General features: G+C 43.0%; 2 long non-coding RNA genes across 2 annotated transcripts in view; both read right to left on the bottom strand.

Annotated features, from left to right (window-relative positions):
* LOC123580081 overlaps positions 1-11852 on the bottom strand; it is a 45648-nt gene extending 33796 nt beyond the window's left edge. Inside the window, exons 1-2 of the long non-coding RNA XR_006703125.1 lie at positions 11753-11852; positions 9336-9394 (exon numbers count right to left, since the gene is read on the bottom strand). This is a non-coding gene — a long non-coding RNA (uncharacterized LOC123580081). The remainder of the gene's footprint in view (positions 1-9335; positions 9395-11752) is intronic.
* On the bottom strand, positions 1236-4926 carry LOC123580083. The gene is made up of 2 exons (XR_006703126.1): positions 2004-4926; positions 1236-1784 (listed from the first exon to the last, which is right to left on the bottom strand). It is a non-coding gene; the product is annotated as an uncharacterized LOC123580083 (long non-coding RNA).
* Positions 11853-15071: the final 3219 nt, after the last annotated feature.

Here is a 15071-nt window from a genome sequence, read left to right as displayed (position 1 = left end):
GGTCACAGCTGGGGATGGGAGTGGGCTACTGGCAGGGGCAGTAGGCCAGAAATGCTATTAAATATCCTATGTGCACAAGGCAGTCTGTACAACGAAGAATTATCTGGTACAAATTGTCAATAATGCCCCGACTGAGAAACCTAGTTTATTACCATTTACATTTAATATGATTATTGATATGGTTAGGTTTGAACACATCTTGTTATTGATTTGTCACATCTGTTCTTTATTCCCCCTTGTCTCCTTTATGGCCCTCTTTTGAGTTGACTATCTTTTTAGAATTCTACTTTATCTTCTTTGTTGGCTTATTAGCTATAACTCTTTATGTTCGTGATTGCATTAAGGTTTGGGTTTGTAGTATCCACCTTTCATACACCGGTTCTTCCATTTCTCTCCACCTGGCCTTTATGCTGTTGCCACACATTTACTTTTCCATCTGTTACAAGCCCCACAACACACTGTTGTTGTTTGTGTTTAATCAGCCAATACTTTTTTTTTTATGTTTGTTTATTTTAGAGAGAGAGAGAGCAAGCAGGGGAGGGGCAGAGAGAGACACACACACAGAATTCAAAGCAGGCCCCAGGCTCCAAGCTGTCAGCACAGACCCAACCCAGGGCTTGAACTCACAAACCAGGAGATCATGCCCTGAGCCGAAGTCGGATGCTTAACTGACTGAGACACCCAGTGCCCCAATACTCTTTTAAAGAGCCTTAGGTAATGTTTAAAACCTTACATATTTACCATGTAGTTACAATTTTTGATATTCTTTGTTCCTTTGTATAGAGCCAAATTTCCACCTGGTAGCCTTTTTCTTTTGCCTTAAAATTTTTAAAAATTTAAATCTTTTACATTGGCTTGTAGTATAGTTCTGCTGGAAATCTTTCTACTTCTGTATTTCTGAATTCTTTTTTTGCCCTTTCTTTTTTTTTTCTTATGTTTAATTCTGAGAGGAAGAGACAGAGAGCGAGAAAGGTAGGGGCAGAGAGAGAGAGAGAGAGAGACAGAATCCAAAGCAGGTTTCAGGCTCTGAGCTGTCAGCACAGAGCCCATTGTGGGGCTCCAACCCATGGACCGCAAGACCATGATCTGAGCCGAAGTCAGATGCTTAACCAACTCAGCCACCCAGACACCCTGGCCTTCATTTTTGAAAGTTTTTTGCTGGGCACAAGAATTCTGCTTGGTAGGGTGTTTTTTGTTTGTTTTCAGGATACTAAAATTTTTGCTCTACTCCCTTGTTTGTTATTGTTTTGCCTGTAGTGTTTCCAGTGGGAAATCTGATGTCCTTCATCATCCTGATCTTTGTTCAATGTGCAGAATGTCTTTTTTATTCTTTTTTCAAAAAAGTTTTCTCTTTATTGCTGATCTTGAACAACCTGATCATCATGTGCCTTGGTGTCTCTCCACGTTTCTCAAGTTTGGATTTGTGGGGCTCCTTGAATGTGTGGGCTTATAGTTTTCATTGTGTTGGGAAAGTTTTTGGTCATTATTCCCTCAAATATTTTTTTTTTTCTGGTCCTTCCTTCTTTCTCCTCTCTTCCAGCTGCCCGTGTACTCAGCCATGTGAAGTTGGTAAATCCTCTCACTTTTTTTTTTTTTTTTTTTTCTTTCCTCTCGAGGACTTCTATTAATGGATGGTGATCCTTCTCTTTTAGTCCTTCTATTCCAGCTTTTGAGTTCTTCAGCCCTTTTCCTCAAGTTCTCCAACCAGGATCTCCATGTTCCTGCTTTGTCTTTGCATAATTTTGCTATAAATGGGAACTATTAAGTTTATTTAAACCTTATACCTTCAGGGGTGCCTGGGTGGCGCAGTCGGTTAAGCGTCCGACTTCAGCCAGGTCACGATCTCGCAGTCCGTGAGTTCGAGCCCCGCGTCGGGCTCTGGGCTGATGGCTCAGAGCCTGGAGCCTGTTTCCGATTCTGTGTCTCCCTCTCTCTCTGCCCCTCCCCCGTTCATGCTCCGTCTCTCTCTGTCCCCAGAATAAATAAACATTGAAACCTTATACCTTCAAACCAGTTATTTCTACTTTGTTCTTTTTAATTCTCACCTGATCCTGTCTTATGTTATAATGACCTTTATCTTTTAGAAAATATTACTCCTGTCTGTTTTAAACTATTCCTTGGTACCCATCCATTTTCACTTCAGTACCTCTCAAGATCTAGAATGAGGAAGATCACAGAAAGCCATGCTAGCTCACCATCTTGGCAATGTAAAATTTTTTATATTTATTAATCTCTATAATACTTTCTATGTTCTGCAGAAATGCTCAAAATGATTTTTTTCCCTAGCAATTAACCAATTTTAATTTAGGTTTCTTTTATCACAAAAGCTAGAACTTCTAGCCCCACACTCTGACAAAAAAGTTAAGTTTAACAGTGGGTCATCAAGATACTAGAAAATGATGTGCTTGTGCATCATAAAGCTTGAGTGTAGTGTGTGTATCAGAATTTGGGACTCCCTCTCATTTTGAAGAATCTACACCTAGAATTCATTTCAAAAAATTTTTACAAGGATGGATATATAAGATGTGCTTGTTGTTCTTTGAAGTAACAAAAATACAACTCAACTACCCAAGTAGAGCACTGGCCCAATCAATATTGACTCTGTCCTACAGTAAAATATATAAAATCTACATCATACACCAGTAAAATTAAGAAGCCAGGTTTATATCTATTCATATAAATACCCCCAATTTTATCGTTTAATGGAAAATATTTAAAGTATAATCACTTTTACAAATTGCTGTATCTATATGGCAGAGCTATTTTAAAGGATCTTAATGAAAATTAACCTTTACTCCCCGCTAGAATTTCATGTGATTCTTTTTAGATTCTTTAAGCTTTGGTGATTTGGTATTTAAAATTTTAACTACTTGCCTTTTTTTTTTTTTTTTTTTTTTTTTTTTTACATGGTCACCAATGTAAGTATTTCAAGTTTACAGAAATCTTTCACGGGCCACCTGTTGGTCGTTTAAATTATTCTTCTACTTGGAGACTGGGTCTCTCCTTCCTCCTACCTCTCTGAAGTCCCCAGTCACTGAGCCGTTCCCTCCCCGCACCCCACTTACTAATGATCTTGATGTTTGTGGCAGTGCCTGAATTTAATTCGGCTTCCCTCCTATTGTTCTCCCGACAGCATGTCAGCCAGCACTGGCCAGTTATCATGCCCTTAGTGAATCTGTGACTAGCATCAGACCGAGCTGTCACCATGCGAAATATCAAAAGTTCTGTACTTTTGTCCAGCCTTATGACTGTGAGGGCTGCGGCATGGCGTTCAGCCACCCCTCCCATCTTACTGGACATCGGAGAATTCACACGGTACAGAAAGCCCACAAACCGGGCCAAAACGCAAAGGCCTTCAGACATCCCTCATCCTTTACAACGCTTCAAAGACTCTCTATTCCGGATAAGCACTTGGAGTGTAACCAGTGCGGAAAAACCTTTAACAGGACTTCCAAGTTTATTCAGCACCAGGATACGCACAGCAGTCTGAAGCCCTACAAGTGTGGTGTGTGTCAAAAGGCCTTCAGGTTTCTCTCCTCCTTTAACGTTCACCACAGGCTTCACGTCGGCAAGAGACCAAACCTGATCCTCCACCAAAAACCTCATTCTCGAAAGAAACTCTTTGCCTGCAAGTCTTGTGGAAGGGCCTTCGACAGTTTCGCAGAGAAAATGCAGCACCAAAAAATTCACGTGAGAAAGCAATGCTACACGTGTAATTATTGCAAAAAGGACTTCAGCCCATACTCACAGTTTGTCCTCCATCAGAGAGTTCATACCGGAGAGAGACCCTACAAATGTCATGACTGTGACAAGTCCTACAAGAGCAGCTCCAATCTTAAAAAACATCAGAAAATTCACACTGGAGAGAAGTCCTTTTCATGTGACAACTGTGAAAAGGCCTTTACCCAGCTCATCGATCTGCAGCGTCATCAACACGTTCACACTGGAGAGAAACAGTACATCTGTAGCAGTTGTAAAAAGACCTTTGTCCGTTTCTCAGACCTAACTCAACATCAAAGAAGTCATACTGGAGAGAGGCCATACAAGTGTAATGTTTGTGACAAAACCTTTAAGTATCAGTCAAGCGTCATTAAACATCAGAAAACTCATTCTGAAGAGCGGCCCTTTACGTGTCCTGAATGCCAAAAGACCTTTCGCTTCTGCTCAGATTTTAACCGGCATAAAAACATTCATACCAAAGAAAAACTCTATAAATGTGGTGAATGTCAAAAGGTCTTTAACAATAACTCCAATCTTAACAAACACATGAAAATCCATACTGGAGAGAAACCTTTTGTATGTAACCAATGTGGAAAAGCTTTTAGCTTAAACTCCAAACTTACTCGACATCAGAAAACTCATGATAAAAAGAAACGATGAACAGCTGTAAGAGGCAGAGAGGCCTTTCGAAAGCACTTACATTTGGGTTCAATTCCCAATTCTAGCAAAAGAGGTCAATGTGGAAAAAGGTTTTTGCTCAAAGCCTTTTGTGTAAAACATCAGAGAAACAGAAATATGTGTATGTTGAAGAGACGGAGATGGGATTAGAAATTACTCTATATATTGCATTGACTGGATTTTTTTTTTTTTTTTTTTTGAGCAAAAATGGCTGCACATGTTCACCAGAAACAGGAAATTGTAGAAGGCTGCTCCTATCATGAAAAGTAGGCTAGGAGGTGGCTAGAAGGGTGGAGTGAAAAGAATGCTGGTTTTGTTGCTTGTTCACAATCTATTTTCCCTGGATGAATAAAAAGCCTATTTTTAATGGAGCCAGCTCTCTAAAGATGTAAACTTTTGCAGGGAGATGATCCAACCTGAATCTAAGCATAAATAAGGGGGCAGGGGAGGGGAAAGCCTTCTCTTTAGAATTAGAACTATCAAAAAAGAAGAAACTTTGCCAATGGACGATGAAAGAGGAAAAGCTGATCGTGATTTAAATTTGGGTTTTTTTTTGTGTGTTGATTCATTTTTGGGAGACTGAGAGATCATGAGTAGGGGAGGGGCAGAGAGAGAGGGAGACCCAGAATTCGAAGTAGGCTCCAGGCTCTGAGTTGTCAGCACAGAGCCCCAAACGGGGCTTGAACTCACGGACTGTGAGATCATGATCTGAGCTGAAGTCGGATGCTTAATAGACTGAGCCACCCGGGCACCCAAGCTGATCATGATTTGAAGGCTAAAAAGCTAAGAATGGACATAAGAAATCTAAAGGTTGTTGGTTGGGGGCGTAATGGCTTCTCCCTCTAGTCAAAGCAGATATAACTCTGGAAAATCCAGCCTCCCTGAGTAGTTACACACTGCTTCGATGTATCTAGAGAACCAAAAGAGATGGACGAATGGCAACAATTCTAGTTAGATTCAGGACACAGAGTATCTATTACTTGCCGTGTAATTTGAAGGAAGTTGATTTCCTGTATGCTTTAATGAATAAATACTAAGTCTTCTAGTTATGTGCTAACACGGGTGTGTGATGCTGAATCCATTTGGGCCTTGGGTCAGAAATCTAATTATACTTCCCTGAATCGGTTCCCATCATTACTGGTAGCAACTTCGAGCTGTTCAGCCAGGTGGGACAGCTGTGGCCTAACAAGTCTGTTTAACGACTGGCCTCGATCCACAGAAAGTGACCGGAAGACCGCATCCTGTTTCTTCTTTGTTATTCCCATGTCTTTCTGCTTTCCTAGATGTTACAGTGGCTGCCACAGAGCTAAATTGTGGCCTGTGACTAAATCCCCAGACGTGGCCCCCTCCTCATCTTATTCCTTATGTGTTTATCTCTAAGAAAATTGTGTGTGTGTGTGCATATATATATGTGTGTGTGTGTATATATATATATATATATATATATATGCACATACACACGTGTGTATATGTATGTGTGATATATATATATGGCTTACCTTTATAAATAAGACCCCTTATAGTTTTATAGATTAAGTTATATATAAGCTGAAGATACAATTGAAATAAGATTTTTTTTGTTTTTTGCTCTTACAACTGAAATAAGTTTTTGAAATGAGTACAGAATCAGGGCACCTGGGTGGGTTCAGTCCGTTAAGTGTCCAACTCTTGATTTTTGGCTCAGGGCGTGATCTTATGGTTGTGCCATTGAGCCCCATGTCAGGCTCCACGCCCAGTGTGGTCCTATGACCCCCTTCCAGAGTTTGATGAGTTTATTAGAGCAGCTCACAAAACCCAGGAAAAGTGTCCTTGCTGTTCACCAGTAGATTATTGCGTTTCTCGCTCTCCTCCCTCTGCCCCTCCCCTGCTCACTTGTTTTCTCCCTCTCTTAAAAAAAAAAAAAATCATCTACACTTATCAATACAACTATAGAAATAGAAATGGTTACTGGGATAAAGAGAAAAAAATTTGTGCAGTGGACTCCTTACTCCTAAACTTGGTTCTCAAAATTCTAGGTTAGAGTTAAAATTAAACGAACTATTTCACGTGCTTCAAATCCATTAACCTTTCCAACATGGCTCCTATCAGGATCAAACTGCTAATTCTAAAGTCTATAAGAAAAGAAAGAAGCTTAATAGAACAGAACATCTTCTGAAAAGTCTTGTCCTCCAAATTTGCCATCACTAAGCTCAACAGAAATTTCGATCTCAACAAAAATTCTCCTCATATACTTTTTTAGATCTGTCATGTTTCCTGGGGGCTATCACTAATTAGAAGCCATAATTCCTCAATTACAAGAAAAAGAGAAAAGTCCTCATGCAAAAGTTAGGCTATTCGAGACATTATAAAATTTCAGCACAAATTTTTGTTTTCTGCTTATTTCCAATTGAATTTTAATATTAAAATCACGTAAGATGTTTACATTGTTTAACTGGAGTTGTTGGTGTGATAAATAATGGAGAGCAAAGTTATAAATGCTTATTTATTTTTTTGAAGTTTATCTATTTTGAGAGCGAGAGAAAGCGCAAGTGGGGAGGGGCAGAGAGGGGAAAGCAAGAATCCCAAGCAGGTTCCACACTGGCAGCGCAGAGCCCGAGGCAGGGCTCGAACTCACGAACTGTGAGATCATGACGGGAGCTGAAGTCAGACGCTTAGCCAACTGAGCCACCCAGTGTCCCTAAAGGCTTCTATTTAAACTTGAAAAGTCATCTGAATACTAACCTAGTGTATACAACTAATTTTTTTTTTTTGCTTTTAATCACGAAATTCTTATTTACTTTGTTTTCGTTGTCACACATCTGAAGATATAATCTAACAGGATGTTTGTGGGTTGGGCTGAAGTCTTAACCTCCATGTGCAGAGACACTCTGTCCTCCTGTGTTTCTCCTTTACTCTCACGCAACGACCACACTAGCTGTGTGTGTGTGTCGGCGGGGGGGGGGGGGTTCCCCACACCAAGCAATTCTGTGACCTGGGCCAGGTATCCTGCAGTGTAACTCAATTCCGATCCTATGTACTTGGAGACAGTGTCACATCCCACAGGTTAAGGGTTCAGTCCCACAAGACTGCCCACCCCCCACGCCAATCACGAGACCAGGTCGTCATCTGTGTTGACCCTTCAGCTACAACTCAGAGGGTCTATGATCCCCTTCTCGAGTTTGATGAATTTGTTAGAGCAGCTCACAAAACCCAGGGAAAGCGTCCTTGCTGTTCACCAGTTTATTATAAAAAGAGATAAAGGGTAAGGACGAACATCTTACCGGAAGAGATGTGTGGGACCTGGTATGCGAAGGGGCACAGGGCTTCCATGTCCGTCCTGGGGCCGCCACTCTCCCAGCATCGCCATGCTTTCAGTAACCTGGAAGGCCTCCGAAGCCCGTGCTATTGGCATTTTTGTTACAGAGGCTTCACCATGTAGGCATGATGGATCGTGAACTCCATGTTTAGCCCGTCTCCCCTCTCTGGAGAATGGGGGTCGGCTGAAAATTTCAAGCTTCTAATCGTGGTGTGGTCCTTCTGGTGACTGTCTCCCATCCAGGAGCCCACCAAGAGTCACCCCATTACAAGAAAAGACACCACGGTCAGCGATGAAACTCTAAGGGGTTTAGGAGCTCTGTGCCAGGAACCAGGAGCAGAAATCGATATATGTATTTTCTATGATCTCACACCCTGCTACCTGCAAATGTGACCTTATTTAGAAATAGGACCTTTGCAGATAAAATCAAGATGAGGTCAAAATCCAATCGACGAGGTCCCTATGAGAGTCAACGCAAAGTAACTGCTGTTGGATGAACGTTTTTCCCTGTATTAAAGATTGAGTTATCGGGGCACCTGGGTGGCTCAGTTGGTCGAGTGTCCAAGTCTTGATCTTGGCTCAGGTCATCTCCTGGTTCGTGGGATCGAGTCACGAGTCAGGCTCTGCACTGACAGTGCAGAGCCTGCTGGGGATTCTCTCTCCCTCTCTGTCTGCCCCTCCCCCACGCATTCTCTTTCTCTCCCAAAATAAACTTAAAATTTTTTAAATATTAAAAAATAATACAGATCACATTGTCTCTGAAGACAATTCAACTTTCATAGAATGCAAAGTGGGAGTGAGTGCACAGCATACTATAATCAGGTATACACATATAAGCAATGTTGGATATTTGCGTGAAATCAGTGGCTCTTAGATGATTTTTTAGGGAGGGGTCTAAAATAATTTAGAAATTACCAAGCTAGATTATATTATAATCTATATTATCGACTGTCAGAGGCCACAGATTCAATAAAGCATGGACTGGAAAACACCCACTGGGTGTGAAAATATTGAGGCTACTGCCAACTTTGACCAGATCCTTGGGAGTGGTGGGAACAGATACAAGACTACATGAAGTGAGGTGAAATGACACCGTCAAGTGAGGACGTTTTATCCACAGAACAGAACACTGCATTGTTCCCTCTAAGCCTGTTTCAAAGATAAAGCTGAAAGAAATAGTTACAGGGCACTATTTGGGGAGCATGCAATCCATTATTCTAGTTTTTATCCCTGGATAAAACCTAGATCACAGGGAATCATCTGCATGGTGTCTATTCAGATGACAATGAATCGGTCCCCTCTAATAACGGAGAACGAAAGTCACAGAAAACCCACTGCCTTGGCAAGACTGGCCTCTGTGTCAGTTATTCAGAGACCATCTAAGAAAATGACAAGAAAGCCATTCAAATAGCCAGTGTAAAACCTAGTTCATACTGTCTGGGCCTTTCTGGTACAACTTGAATAAGTCCATAGGAACATATGATTTCTGTATATTTATGCCAGCCTTTCCGGTGGTGATCTGATACTTTTCTCTGATGCTTTATTTTACATGTTTCTACTATTTCATCTGCATGTACAAATTACTATCAGCCTCCTCGAAATCCACTGTAAAATGTGGGAAGTAAAGCCCTAAACAACTTACCTGGGATTTGTTCATTTTCGGATGCTCTGGAGAAAGGGTCAAGAATGGTGATACCAGAGCTGGGTAAGGAAGAATGAGGAATGGAATCATGAGAGGTCTGGGTAACTCAGCGGCTTAGGATTACTTATCAAGAGAGTGGTCCTTTCACCATTCTGGCTACTGATTATCCACTTGTCCATTTACTTAAAAAATTTTTTTTTTTTTACCGTTTATTTTTGAGAGAGAAAGACAGAGTGTGAGTGGGTGAGGGAGAGGGAGACACAGAATTCGAAGCAGGCTCCAGGCTCTGGGCTGTCAGCACAGACATGGACGCGGGGCTCAAACTCACAAACCGGGAGATAAGACCTGAGCTGAAGTCAGATGCTTAACCGACGGAGCCACCCAAACGCCCCTCCACTTGCCTGTTTATAATTCTGAAATGATCACAGAGAACTTTTCTGACTGAGTGAATATAAACCGTTGTTTTTTATGGAATTACCATCAATTTAAGCCTTTGAAAAAATCAAAAAGAACCTGTGTGCAATAACTGGAACAATAAAATTTAGGATATACAAAGTTTGGAACACTTTTCCAGCATTAAAAACACTAGGATTACAATACTTCTTGGCACAGGAAATGTTGAAATGATGTCATTTACCTATTTTCCTACTAATATTTTTTAGCCGCTTGAGGGCGGAGAATCCAGAAGCTCAGAAAGGAGAGCAAGTGTTTTCAGATGTTTGCCTTTTCGTCTGGCCTCTCTTAGATGAAGTTTCACAAGAGGAGCTTTTGCTGAGAAACTTGCTTTAACCTAAATGTGGGAGACGATAGAGCCCTGACCTGGAAATCGAGACACGGATGCAGTTCTTGGCTGTTACCAGCAAACTGTGTAACTGGATATTTACTTTCTGAGTTCTGATTATAAGATAAGGCAGAGTGGGGTGCCTAGGCAGCTCAGTCATTTGAGCATCTGGCTCTTGATTTCGGCTCGGGTCAGGATCTCACGGTTTCGTGAGTTCAAGCCCCACATGGGCTCTGTGCTGATGGCGTGGAGCCTGCTTGGGATTCTCCCCATTTCTCTGCCCCTGCCCCACCTGCATTCTCTGTATCTCTCAAAGTAAATAAATAAATAAGCTTAAAAAAAAATAAGGCAAAGTTACAGAGTTTTAGAAACCTTCTCTTTACCTCCACTGCGATTCTATCATTCAATGAACCCCAAGGGTGGTGGTAAATATGGTCTGAGCAGCTCAGAATACACAGAGAGTGGAGGGTACAGGGAATGACACATATGTGCTTGGGAAGTGATGAGAAACCATTTCCTTGGCTATAGCTGGTCCCTATTCCTTCCTTCTCCTCAACCCATAGCCCCCAAATCCTTCAGGAAAGTGTCTTTTTGTATCAGATTCTCATCCTGCCCATTCCCTTCAAATGCAGCTCACATCATTCTTTTGAAAGTTGAACTAAAGTTTTGCTGAGCTACAATTATGGTGTTATCGCCCAGACTTTGCTCACACCAGAGGGGAAAATTCTGGCCAGTCACTTGAGCACGTTCCTTTCCAGGATTCTTCTAGCTCCACACTGAAATTCTAGGGAGAGGTTTCAGTTCAGGAATATGTTCTTCCCGTCGTGATTTCTGTTCCCGAGGCCTGCTGCTTCCTACTTTACTTCACTGGACTGGTTTTGTTTCAGCCTGGGCCTTGGAGCCACATTTCCAGCAGCTGGAACTTACACTTGGGAGTCCCAAGGGTCAAGTGCCTGGTGGGCTGGACCTGTGCCCATTTTACAGGTGAGGAAACAGGATTGGTCTAAATAACACGCCCAGGGATGCGATGCTGTTTTGTGACAGGACCTGACCTGAACCCAAACATCAGGCTCTTAAAATCTTATGCAATGCTGCCAACATCTCCGCCCGCACCCTCTAGTCCCTCCTCACTGAACTCTCGTCCAGTCAATTCTGCACCCTGGCCATTCCCTTCAACCGTAGCTTGCATCTTTATCCCAACAGATCGTTAGTGTAAAACAACTAACCCAACAATAACAGTATTTATTTCTCATAATGATATGTGTTCCCTTCCCTGCTGCCCTCTAGCCCGACAGCCTGCAAAGCCAAGGGCATCAGAGAAACTTCTGGAATCAGGCTTTAGTCACTTGGATGCACAAACCTTCCACCCTCACAGAGCACCTTCTTCAGGCAATGAAGGGCTGCAGGGAGCGCCCACCCTGAGGCCTGGGGGTCAGGGGCTCAGCCAGGCTCTCGCCGCCCGTCTCCTGGACCATTGGAAACCCGCTTCGGGGCCTCCCTGCCGAGGGAGGCTGGGGGGGTGGGGGGGAGGACGGGTCCCCCCTCGCCGGACCGAAGTCAGCCCCGCCCCTCCTTCTCTGCGACCCCCGTGGGTCCGGAGGCCCCCGCCAGCCCTTCCCACAGCTCCCCGGTGCACCTGCTTCGCTTCCACTTCGCACCAAGTACAGCGAACAGCCGAACCCGAGCAGCTCGGAGCCGGCACGACCCGCCCCCGGAAGAACCTGGAGAACCGGAAGGAGCGCCCAGGTAGAGCACCAGGATCTGTACATGCGCAGAAGAAGCCTCCAGGCGGCCCTTCCCAGGTTTACCTAAGGGGCGATTGTCGGCTTCCGAACTACAGTCCCCATAAGGCCCCGCGGCCCGGCCCCGCCCCGCCCCCCCTCCTCCCCCACCCGCTGAAGGATTTCTCCAGGAAGGTCGACTTTGATTACCGGGCTTGGCTGATCGCTTATTACTTGTTAATACAAGGAGAAAAGTTGCTTATTAACTTCGTCGAAGACTATAGCTGAGAAGCGAAGATTACAGCCTCGGAAATGTCCACCCAAACTTGAATGATTCCAAAATCTTTATCTTCCTCCTAAACTTTTCTTCTTCTTTAAGCCGTTTATCTTATTCTTTCTACTGTTTTTCCCACCGAGCATCAGAAAAAACACACGGGAATGACCCTACGAACATTCTAAATGTGATAACTTCTTTATAGGGAAGCAATCAGAAGAATGTAGCCATACAGTGAAGCCTTCACCTACTTTGGTGGATCCATACAAATATTTTGAATGTGCGAAAGCGTGGTAGAATTCAAACATCTATCCAGGAATTCACGCTGAAAGAAAATCTATGGGAGTGTAGTAATAATAATAATAATAAAAAGTATGGTATACTCTTAAATACAACAATAGGCAAACAAATATAAAAAGCATAACTTTATCTTTTACATATACACTTTTGGATAAAGATATGCACATTTAAGTAGGTATTAACTTAGATAACATTTAGAAAGATATGCTCCCAAATTAACAATGGTAAGCCACAGGAGATGAGATTATTTAGGAGGAAGAGGGACTTTCCCTTGTGCATCTACGTAATTTTTCTATGCAGAAGTAAAATGGATGATATTTCCATTCTATGTATGAAAGATACACAAAATGAAAGAGAAATATCAAGGCATCCTTGGCCTATTAATTTGAATTGCAAATGTGTATCTCTGTGTAAAGAGAGGAAATAGAATAAACACACACACAAACTCTCATGGAAATAAGTACTGGGAATGAAAATATTAAATGTTCATCACTTATAGGTACGGGTTTATAGGGAATTTTTTAAATTCTTATTTATTTAATGTGTATTTATTTTTGAGAAAGCGAGAGAGCAGGGGAAGGGTAGAGAGAGCGGGGGACACAGGATCTGAGCTGTCAGCACAAAGCCTGAAGCGGGGCTTGAACTCACCAGCTGCGAGATCATGACCTGAGCCAAAGTCAGACGCTCAACCGACTGAGCCACCCAGGCGCCCCGGGAAATTTTATTTTTGATGTTAAGGGACTTTCTTTCCAAAAATTTCCTTAATGTCTCAGTAACTTCTGTCCTCAAACCATTCTTTCTGCCATCTCACCATCTGTATTAGTGTGCTAAAGAGTGTGTAAAAAGGTGTCACCACAGGGTGGCTTAAACAACAGAAATTCATCGTCTCATAGTTCTGGAGGCGGGAAGTGTGAAATCGAGGTGTGGGCAGGGTTGGTTTGTACTGAGCGCTGTGAGGGAGATCTGTTCCTTGCCCATCTCCTCGCTTTGTGTAGCCTCAGGCGTCCTTGTCTTGTAGGTGGTATTCTTCCGTGTTTTCATATGGTCTTCCCCCCTGCACGCGTCTGTCTCCAAATTCTCCCGCCCCCTTTTCTATAAGGATACAGTCGTATTAGGTTAAGGTTTACCCAAATGACCTCATCTTCACTTGATCTGCAAAGACCCTATTTCCAAATAAGGTCATACAGACAGATACTGGGGGTTAAAACTTCAACATCCTTTTGGGGGATAGAATGACCATCCAGCAATTTTCCTGATAGCTGTAGTAGAATGAAATGAAATATGGCCTCATATTTATTTTGATATGCGTATGGGCATCTCTCCTCGGAGGCATTTGGGCAATACAACGTAAGTAGGTCTTGGAAGGGTGGAAAGCCACGCACTGAATCTCCAGCAGAGTTAGTGAATCTCGGGCTGATGCTGGCATATAGGTGGTGCTCCAGCTATCAAATGTTTGCTGAGTGCATGGTTTCCAAAAGAGAGAAGATACTGCAAGAAGGAAGAGGAAAATAGGGAAAGTGATGAGAGGGGATATGGTCTGAGTTCTATAGCTTGCTGGGTCCCCAACTCTGGGGCTCAGTCTGGCCAGCACAACACTCAGGGACTGGTCTCTAGAGCATCTGAGTTAGTCAGGACAGTGAGTCTAGGGGGAGAGACAGGTAGGGGAGTGGAGCCAAGGGATCAGGAGGGAAGCTGAGAGATTGGGAGGGTAGAGAAAGGGAAAGGAGAGAAAGCCAGAAAGTGGGAGGGAGGGAGGGAGGGAGGGAGGCTGGGAAAGAGGAAGAAAAGACATCAAAAGGGAGGCCTGCAAAGCAGATATTGGATAATGCTGTTTCCTCGAAGGCCACCAGGTGACAGTATTCGCAAGGACCAGCTGTCATTGACTACCAGGATGACAGGCTCCTTACTGATGTTAACCTAGTCAACTCATCTGTGGCTGATATCTGTTGGTGTTTTTGGTTCCTCCTCACATCCATGCTGCCTTTTTCTGATAACATCAGTTCAATTTTGCTCGGGGGAACTACCACACTTCTGTTAAGGTCTGCCATATATATATATGCTTGCATAGGCACACTGCACAACTCCAGAGGATTCATCCATTTATTTATTAAAAAAAATGTTTAATGTTTATTATTTTTGAGAGGGGGAGGGGAGGGGCAGAGAGAGACACACACACAGAATCCAAAGCAGGCTCCAGGCTCTGAGCTGTCAGCACAGAGCCTGACACAGGGCTCAAACTCACGAGCCGTGAGATCATGACCGGAACTGAAGTCGGACACTTAACTGACTGAGCCACCCAGGCGCCCTGGATTCATCCATTTACATTGCTGAGTGGTATCTTCTGGAATTGAGCAGTGCCAGACCTATACAACTGTCAATGGCAGTCACTGAATTGTGGTCTAGTAAGTTGCCCATCCTATTCCTGGCCTAGGCGGAACTGAGTCATTCTGATATGGATGCCTTGAAGCAACTGCCCATTAATTCCTATTATGTAGGTCTCTAGAGTTATCCTAGTTCTGGTTCTTTCCAACTCCAACAAATTCCTTTTTAATGCAGTTATTCAGAGATACTCTGTTGCCAACAAAGAATCTCAAGAAGTCGCAATCTACACCTCAAACCGGAAGCCAAATCACAGCAAAGCGTCTTGATTATTAAGATTC

Source organism: Leopardus geoffroyi, chromosome A3 (genome assembly GCF_018350155.1).
Source record: "Leopardus geoffroyi isolate Oge1 chromosome A3, O.geoffroyi_Oge1_pat1.0, whole genome shotgun sequence".
Classification (NCBI taxonomy): Eukaryota; Metazoa; Chordata; class Mammalia; order Carnivora; family Felidae; genus Leopardus; species Leopardus geoffroyi.
The sequence above is the reverse complement of the archived record's forward strand: the minus strand, read 5'-3'. Positions and strand labels throughout refer to the sequence as shown.